General features: G+C 54.7%; 1 long non-coding RNA gene across 1 annotated transcript; it reads left to right on the top strand.

The window, feature by feature from the left end:
* The first annotated feature begins 3,702 nt into the window (after positions 1 to 3,702).
* On the top strand, positions 3,703 to 8,327 carry LOC114805463. The gene is made up of 3 exons (XR_003753440.2): positions 3,703 to 3,888; positions 6,150 to 6,251; positions 8,179 to 8,327. It is a non-coding gene; the product is annotated as an uncharacterized LOC114805463 (long non-coding RNA).
* Positions 8,328 to 9,890: the final 1,563 nt, after the last annotated feature.

A 9,890-nucleotide genomic window follows, 5' to 3' on the forward strand; every position in this document is an offset into this window, starting at 1 on the left:
ACCCAGCCCGGGGATCCGGTCCCTCCCTTTCCCCCCCGCCTCCACGGTCCAGGGTGGCCAGTGGTCAGCCTTGGCTGTCCGGAAGGGCCGGAGGCCTTCGCGGAGGGGGCGGCAGGGGCCGGCTGGGTACCGCATCGCTGCTGACTTTTTTCCACCTGTCTGGCTCTCTCCTCTTCCCCTCCAGATCAATAAATAAATGAAGAATAAATAAATGAGGAGGGGCCGGTCCCCCTGCAGGGTCCCCAACGGGGATGGGGATGAGGAATGGGGTCAGGGCAGGGATCGGGGCCGGGTCTGAAGGCCGGAGTGGGGTCGGCAATGCCAGAGCGGGAGCACCCCCTTCGCCCCGCCGTCCCCCCACCCCGCCCTCCTCCTCATTCATTCATTCCATAGTATTTACTGAGCACTTACAATGTGCAGAGCACTGTACTGAGCGCTTGGAATGGACAACTGGGCAACAGATAAAGATCATCCCTGCCCAACGACGGGCTCACAGTATAAACGGGGGAGACGGACAGCAAAGCAGAACAGAACAAAACAAAAAGATCATCAAGAAAAATAGAATGAAGGAGATATACATCTCATTAACAAAATAAATAGGGTATTCATTCATTCAATAGTATTTATTGAGCGCTTACTATGTGCAGAGCACTGTACTAAGCGCTTGGGATGAACAAGTCGGCAACAGATAGAGACAGTCCCTGCCGTTTGACGGGCTTACAGTCTAATCGGGGGAGACGGACAGACGAGAACAATGGCACTAAACAGCGTCAAGGGGAAGAACATCTCAATAATATATAGAAATGAACACAGTGCGGAGGGGAGGGAAAGGGGGAAGAGCAGAGGGTGTGGGGAGTGGGAGAGGGAAAGGGGGGCTGAGTCCGGGAAGGCCTCCTGGAGGAAGTGAGCTCTCCTCGTCCGGTCCCGCTTTACTCATTCAATCGTATTTATTGAGCGCTTGCTATGTACAGAGCACTGTCCTAAGCGCTTGGCATGGACAACTGAGCAACAGATAGAGACCATCCCTGCCCAATGATGGGCTCGCAGACTAATCGGGGGAGACGGACAGCAGAGCAAAAGAGAACAGACAAAAACAAGACATCATCAAGATAAATTCATTCATTCAGTCTTTCCATAGTATTTATTGCGTGCTTACTATGTGCAGAGCACTGAACTAAGCGCTTGGGTTGGACAACTGGGCAACTGATAGAGACCATCCCTGCCCAACGACGGGCTCGCAATCTAAATGGGGGAGACGGACAGAAGAGCAGAACAGAGCAAGACCACATCATCAAGAGAAATAGAATGAAGGAGAGACGCGCCTCATTAGCAAAATAAATGGGGTAATAAATAAGATATAGAAATGAGCACCGAGGGGAAGGGAAGGGGGAAGAGCAGAGGGAAAGGGAGGGCTCAGTCCAGCAGGCCTCCCGGAGGTGAGCTCTCTTCGTCCGGTCCCGCTTTACTTCATTCATTCCATAGTATTTACTGAGCGCTTACTACATGCAGAGCACTGCAACAGATCGAGATCATCCCTGCCCAACGACGGGCTCGCGGTCTAAACGGGGGAGACGACAGCACAGCAAAAGAGAACAAGACAAAACAAGCCCACCTCATCCAGATAAATTCGTTCACTCCATCGTATCTATTGAGCGCTTGCTACGTGCAGGGCACTGCCCTAAGCGCTCGGCAGGGACAATGGGGGAACAGATCGAGACCATCCCTGCCCAATGAGGGACTCGTGGTCTAAACGGGGGAGACGGCCAGCGCAGCAGGGCAGAACAAAATCATACCCTGCACCTTGAGAAGCAGCGTGGCTCAGTGGAAAGAGGCCCGGCTTGGGAGTCAGAGGGTATGAGTTCGAATCCCCCCTCTGCCACTTGTCAGCTGTGTGACTGTGGGCAAGTCACTTCACTTCTCTGGGCTTCAGTTCCCTCATCTGTAAAATGAGGATTAACTGTGAGCCTCACGTGGGACAACCTGATGACCCTGTATCTACCCCGGCGCTTAGAAGACTGCTCTGCACCTAGTAAGCGCTTAACAAATACCAACATTATTATGACCCCAGAACAGTGCTCTGCACATAGTAAGCGCTTAACAAATATCAACATGACATTATTATTAAGAGGAAAGAGAATAAAGGAGTGGTACGCTTCATTAGCACAATCAATGGGGTAAGAAATAAGATATAGACATGAGCAGAGTGGGGAGGGGAAGGGGAAGGAGCAGAGGGAAAGGGGGGCTCAGGCCGGGCAGGCCTCCCGGAGGAGGTGAGCTCTCCTCGGCCGGTCCCGCTTTACTCATCCATTCATTCATTCAATCGTATCTATTGAGCGCCGGCTATGTGCAAAACACTGCCCTAAGCGCTTGGCACGGACAATCGGGCAACAGATCGAGACCATCCCTGCCCCACGACGGGCTCGCAATCCAAATCTAAATCGGGGGAGCCGGACAGCACGGCAGAACTGGGCCACATCATACCCTGCGACTACCCCAGCGCTTAGGACAGCGCTCTGCACATAGTGAGCGCTTAACAAACCCCAACATGACATGATCATTAAGGGAAACAGAATGAAGGAGACGTGCGCTTCAACAGCACAATCGATGGGGTAAGAAATAAGATCTAGACATGAGTAAAGTGCGGGGGGGGAGGGGGAGGAGCAGAGGGAAAGGAGGGCTCCGTCCGGGCAGGCCTCTCGGAGGAGGTGAGCTCTCCTCGCCCGGTCCCGTTTTACTCATTCATTCATTCATTCCACAGTATTTACTGAGCGCTTACTACGTGCAGAGCACCGCAACACATCGAGACCATCCCTGCCCCACGACGGGCTCGCAATCTAAATCTAAATCGGGGGAGCCGGACTGCCCAGCACAGCGGAACCACATCATACCCTGGGTCGCCCCAGCGCCTAGAACAGTGCTCTGCACATAGTAAGCGCCTGAGAAACCCCAACGTGACATGATTATGAAGGGAAACAGAAGGAAGGAGACGTGCGCTTCATGAGCACGATCGGTGGGGTGATAAACGAGCTAGAGAACATGAGCAGAGGGTGGAGGAGGGGACGGTGCAGGTCCGAGCGTCTTACCTGGGGAGAGCGGGTCCTTGGGGGCCGGGGCCCCGGGGGCGGGGGGGAGCCGGGGCTGCGGCCGGCAGCCGTCCGACGGCCCGGACCCCCGCACCGCCGGCCCCGCCATCGCCATCGCCATCGCCATCGCCGCCGCCAGCAGCAGCAGCAGCGGCAGCGGCAGCAGCGGCCCCGCGGCCCCCCGCCGGCTCCGGGCCCCGATCATCGAGGCCGGGAAGGAGGCGCCTCCACCTCCACCGCCGCCGCCGCCTCCACCGCGGCCGGTCCTTCCCCGGCCCCTCCGCCCACGGCGCAGGCGCACTCCGCCCCCGTCCGGCCCCGCCGCTCCGCTCGCCGGGTTTTAGCGCCGCCCCCGGGGCCGGGGGGGGGAAGGGGGGGTCGCGCGCGCCGACGGGAACGGCGGTCACCGTGGAAACGGAGGGGCGGACCACCCGCCGAGGAACAGCCGCTACCGTGGAAACGGCGGGCGGGGGGCGCACGGGGGGAAGGGATAGCGGCCGAACGGAGGGGGGCCGCGCGGGGAAAGGAACGGCGGTCACCGTGGAAACGGAGGGGCGGACCATCCGCGGAGGAACGGCGGTTACCGTGGAAACGGGGGGGGGGGCCCGCACGGAGGAAGGAATAGCGATCACCGGGGAAACGGAGGGGCGGACCATGCGCGGAGGAACGGCGGTTACCGTGGAAACGGAGGGGCGCACGGAGGAAGGAATAGCGGTCGCCGTGGAAACGGGGGGAGCGCACGGGGAAAGGAATAGCGGCCACCGTGGAAACCTTGTATCTCCCCCGGCGCCTAGAACAGTGCTTGGTACATAGTAAGCGCTTAACAAATGCCGATAATATTATTATTATTATTATGGGGGCTAAGACTGTGAGCCCCACTGGGGCAACCTGATCACCTTGGATCCCCCCCCCCCAGCGCTTAGAACAGTGCTTGGCACATAATAAGCGCTTAACAAATAGCAACATTATTATTATTACTATGGGGGCTAAGACTGTGAGCCCCACTGGGGCAACCTGATCACCTTGGATTCCCCCCCAGCGCTTAGAACAGTGCTTGGCACATAATAAGCGCTCAACAAATAGCAACATCATTATTATTATTATGGGGGCTAAGACTGTGAGCCCCACTGGGACAATCTGCTCACCTTGTATTTTTCCTCCCCGCCCTCCCCCCCCGCCCCCCCCCCAGGGCTTAGAACAGTGCTTGGCATATAGTGAGCACATAGTAACATCACTATCATTATTATTATTATTATTATCACTCTTCCAAAATGAGTGGAGCCAGATCCCCCGCAGAGGGGCAAGCATCGCTCCCCATTGCAGAATGAATTTCCATCCTCCAAGCTTAGGCCCTGGCCGGCCTCCCTGCAAGACTGGCTCCCCGTGCCCCTGTGCCGGCCAGGTGTGTGCCCAGGTGTGTGCCCAGGTGTGTGCCCAGGTGTGTGCCCAGGCCCTGCCCGCCCACCCCTCCCCGCAGGCCCTCGGCCGCTACCCCTGGCACGGGCCCTAACCCTTCCTCCCAGCGCCCAACCACCTGCCACGTGGCTCAGTGGAAAGAGGCCGGGCTTGGGAGTCAGAGGTCTGGGTTCTAATCCCGCCTCCGCCCCTTGGCTGCTGGGTGACCTTGGGCAACTCACTTCACTTCTCTGGGCCTGTGGCCTCAACTGTAAAAATGGGGATTAAAAAATGTAGCCCCACGTGGGACAATAATGTTAAGCGCTTACTATGTGCCCGAGCACTGTTCTAAATGCTGGGGTAGACACGGGGGGAATCAGGTTGTCCCACGTGGGGCTCACAGTCTTAATCCCCATTTTACAGATAAGGGAACTGAGGCACAGAGAAGTGAAGTGACTTGCCCACAGTCACACAGCTGACAAGTGGCCGAGCAGCCACGCTGCTTCTCAATCCACGTGGGACAGGGATTGGGTCCAACCTGACCTGCTTGTATCCACCCCAGCGCTTAGTACAGTGCCTGGCACGTAGTTAAGCACTTAAGAAATTCCATAATTATTATAGAGAAGCAACGTGGCTCAGTGGAAAGGGCCCGGGCTTGGGAGTCAGGTCGTGGGTTCTAATTCCCACTCCGCCCCGTCAGCTGTGTGAGCTTGGGCAAGTCCCTTCACTTCTCTGCCTCAGTTCCTCCATCTGTAAAATGGGGATGAATAACGATAATGTTGGTATTTGTTAAGCGCTTACTATGTGCAGAGCACTGTTCTAAGCGCTGAGGTATACAAGGTAAATCAGGTTGTCCCACATGAGGCTCACAATCTTCATCCCCATTTTACAGATGAGGTAACTGAGGCACAGAGAAGTGAAGTGATTTGCCCACAGCCACATAGCTGACGAGTGGCAGTGCTGGGATTCGAACCCATGACCTCTGGCTCCCAAGCCCATGCTCTTTCCCCTGAGCCACGCTGCCCACCTTGTCTCTCCCCTGGCACTCAGAACAGTGCTCAGCACAGGGTAAGCACTTAACCAGCCATCATCAGGGCTCCACCACTTGTCAGCTGTGTGACTGTGGGCAAGTCACTTAACCTCTCTGTGCCTCAGTTACCTCATCTGTAAAATGGGATTAAGACTGTGAGCCTCACGAGGGACAAGTTAATAATAATAACGTTGGTATTTGTTAAGCGCTTACTATGTGCAGAGCGCTGTTCTAAGCGTTGGGGGAGACACAGGGGAATCAGGTTGTCCCACCTGGGGCTCAGGGTCTTAATCCCCATTTTCCAGATGAGGTAACTGAGGGCCAGAGAAGTGAAGTGACTTGCCCACAGTCACACAGCTGACAAGTGGCAGGGCCGGGATTCGAACCCATGATCTCTGACTCCCAAGCCCGGCCTCTTTCCACTGAGCCACGCTGCTTCCCCTGTATCTACCTCGGCGCTTAGAACAGTGCTCTGCACATAGTAAGCGCTTAACAAATACCAACATTATTATTATCATCATTATGTGGCTCAGTGGAAAGAACCCAGGCTTGGGAGTCAGAGGTCATGGGTTCGAATCCGAACTCTGCCACTTGTCAGCTGGGGGACTGTGTGCAAGTCACTTCTCTTCTCTGGGCCTCAGTGATCTCATCTGCAAAATGAGGATGAAGACCGGGAGCCCCACGTGGGACCACCTGATTGCCTCGTCTCTTCCCCCAGCGCTCAGAACAGTGCTCAGCACATGGTAAGCGCTTAACCAATAGCATCATCATAATGATGGTGTTGGCATCCCTCCGCTCCATTCCGGACTCCGGGCTCCGGCTTTTCCGGCTCTTCGGGCTCCCCACTGCGGGGCGCGGCCAAAACCCGGAAAAGAGACTCCCGTCCGGCTAACTGGCCCAGGGAGCCTACTGAGCATGCGCCAGCTGTGGAGCGCATGCTCAGAAGCGCTGAGGAGGGGAGGGGCCCCCAGCTCCCCCGGGAACCAACGTCCAGGCGGCGCCGCTCCCGGGGGGGGGGGGAGCCCGGCAGCGCGGCCGGGGCCCGCCAGGGGGCGCCGCTGAGAGGGCGGCCGGGCGAGGGGGGAGGAGGCTGCCCCCTTGTGGTGGGGCAGGGAGAGGGAGGCCGGAGACCCCAGTGATGATGAGCGGCAGAATCATCATCCTCATAAATAACGTTGGTATCTGTTAAGCGCTTACTATGTGCCAAGCGCTGGGGTGGATACAGGGTCATCAGGTGGTCCCACGTGGGGCTCGACAGTCTTCATCCCCATTTCCCAGAGGAGGTAACTGAGACACAGAGCAGTGACTCAGCCAAGGTCACGCAGCAGACAAGCGGAGGAGCCGGGATTAGAACCCATGACTCCTAAGCCCGGGCGCTTTCCACTGAGCAAGCAGGGGAGGGTGGCCACCGACCTTCTCAGTGGCCGGGGTGGGGATGCCCCGTTGCAAGTTTGCAGATAAAGATATGAAGTGGCCTGTCACCACCCAGGAAACATGTGCAGGAAACATCCTAGAAGGAACATGGTGTAGTGGAAAGAGCACAGGCCTGGGAACCAGAAGGTCTTGGGTTCTAATCCCACTTCCGCCCCTTGTCAGCTGTGTGTCCTTTGGCAAGTCACTTAACCTCCTTGTGCCTCAGTTCCCTCATCTGTAAAATGGGGATGAAGACTGTGAGCCCGACGTGGGATCACCTTATATCCGCCCCAGCGCTTAGAACAGTGCTTGGCACATAGTAAGCGCTTAACAAATACCAACATTATCATTATTATTATTATGTGGGAGCTTGTCTGGGGTGCCTGGCAGTGAGGAGAAAGGAGGGAGCAGTGTCATCAGGGGGCGGAGGAGGCGGCCAGCCCCGCTTCGGGGGCGGCCTGAGTCTGAGGGAGCCAGATTAGAAGTCGTCACGGGGAGAGGGAAGAGAGATTTTTCTTTATACCATGGACGTTGGCCGGGGCGGGGGGTGGAGGGGGCGGCCTCTGCCCCAGTAGAGCCCTGCTCCCCGAAGAGGGAGGTGGGGTGTTGGGAATTGACACCAGCCTGTCTGGTTCACACAGATCCCCGCCACGCTGCCGATCACTCAGACGGGGGCCTGGAGTCTGCCTCAGATCCCTCTTGTCACCAACCACCCGTCGTGTCACTTGTACAAACTGCTTGGGGGGATTCTGGTGTAAAAGCCTGGGTCCTGCCCCTCAAGGGGTGTGCCGTCAAATAGCAGGTGCCCATGTGGGTTTCGCCATCTCTGGAAAACCAAGTTGACTGGGGGGGGCCGGATTCCCGTCACTTCCAGAGAGCCAGGCAGTCCAAAAAGAGTGACGATCCTCGTGGCCTTTGGGAAACTCATTCGGGCCTGGCTCCGGCAGGATCGATGGATCCCTTTTTATGGCATTTAAGTGCTCACTATGTGCCACGCTCTGTGTTAAGCGCTGCAGGAGATACAAGCTAATCAGCTTGGACACAGTCCCTGCTCCACACGGGACTCTCGGTCTCAATCCCCATTTTACATTTTAGGTAACTGAGTCACAGAGAAGTTAAGTGACTTGCCCAAAGTCACAGAGCAGACTAGTGGAGGAACACTAGTCCCGGAACTATTTAGAGTCCTGTTACCCCACTATCAGAGTCATGGAAGTGCTCTGGGCTTAGAGTTCTTGACTTCTCTCCCACATTCTGCAGGATGTTTTGACACCCAGAAACCCCTATAAAGGAAGCACAACCACTTTGACAACGAGTGTGCTGAAACCACTTAAGAAGAATGAGCAGATTGTAAATCCCGGAGAACACGAATGATGGCTGAAAACTCTAATAAAACGGGGAGCATGAAAGTCGCGTGGGTGTGTGTGTGTTTCCATAAAGCTACTCCACATACAATGAAGATAGGACAGGAAGACTTACAATTGAAACCAGAGAGTTCAACTGGACATGAAAATGTCTCGATTGAGAGTGCTAAAATACTAGAACCCGCCAAAGGAGGATTGGGAATCTCCTTGGAGAATTTTTAAAAAAAATAGCACTTATTTTTACCTGGAGTATTAAGGCATTCCTCTCTTGGAAAGCAGGACCAAATGGCCTAATAGAAGTGGAATTTATCAATCAGTCATTTATTGAGCGCTGTGTGCAGAGTTCTGTACTAAGTCCTTGGGAGAATTCAATATAACAAGATAGCAGACACATTCCCTGCCCACAGTGGATTTAATCTAATGGGGGAGACATTAATATAAATAAATACATTGTGGTTGTATACATAAGTGCTGTGGGGCTGGCGGGGAGGGACGGGTGATGAATAAAGGGAGTAAGTCAGGGCGACGCAGAAAACAGTGCAAGAAAATGAATACGGTTTAGTCAGGGAAGGCCTCCTGAAGGAGATGTGCCTTCATTAAAGCTTTGAAGGGAGGAAAAGTTATTGTCTTTTGGATACGAAGAGGGAGGGCATTCCAGGCCCAGGCGGGACGTGGGTTTGAGGTCGGCGGCGAGATAGAGGTACGGTGAGAAGATTAGCACTAGAGGAGCAAAATGTGCGGGCTGGGTTGTAGTAGGAGAGTAGTAAGGTGGGGTAGGTGGCAAGATGATGGAGTGATGGTAAGGAGCTCTTATCTGATGCAGAGGTGGGTGGGCAACCGCTGGAGGCTCTGGAGGAGTGGGGAACATGGACTGAACGTTTTGGTAGAAAAATGACCCGGGAAGCAGAGTGAAGCATGAACTGGCGTGGGGAAAGACGGGAGGGCAGAGAGGTCAACAAGGAGGATGATGAAGTAATCTAGACGAGTTAAGAAAGATTCTTGGATTAACATGGAGCATCTCCTGAATGCAAGGCACTGTATTAAGGGCTCGGGAAGAAGAACAGAAGGGACTCCCCTGGTCCAGGTCTGGGTTTCCATTTGATGACTCTAAAGCCGCACGCTCCAAATTAGCTAGTGAGATTTCTAATATTCCATTCCAATAGAAGAGTATTAATGTTGTTCTGCAAATCCGTGATCTGTTTTTATTCTCATCAAACAGCCGCTGAGGAGGTGAGTACATTAGCACCTCTTCATGAGAAGGAATTTGAAGTATTTATTGCACACTTACTAGGTGCAGAAGACTGCACTGAGCTCTTGGAACAATACAAGAGTCAAAGGAATCGGTAGGCACGATCCCTGCCCACAAGGAACTTCCAGCCTAAAAGGGAACTGACCGTGAGGAGCTGACAGGAGTCCATGTTTGTGCTCTGCACTTCTCCTTCCCAACAGGGCAGCACCCTCTTTTTCTGATTGCTGCTATCTCCTCCTTTAACAAACGCTGTAGTTTCTGTGAGGGGAGAAGTATTTCTTTTGGCCTCCTATGAAATCTCAAGGAGAGGGTAGAAGAGTGTTTTGTTTAGTTTTTCAACCATTAGGTTTTCATGTCTT

This window comes from Ornithorhynchus anatinus, chromosome 18 (assembly GCF_004115215.2).
Source record: "Ornithorhynchus anatinus isolate Pmale09 chromosome 18, mOrnAna1.pri.v4, whole genome shotgun sequence".
NCBI classification, from domain to species: domain Eukaryota; kingdom Metazoa; phylum Chordata; class Mammalia; order Monotremata; family Ornithorhynchidae; genus Ornithorhynchus; species Ornithorhynchus anatinus.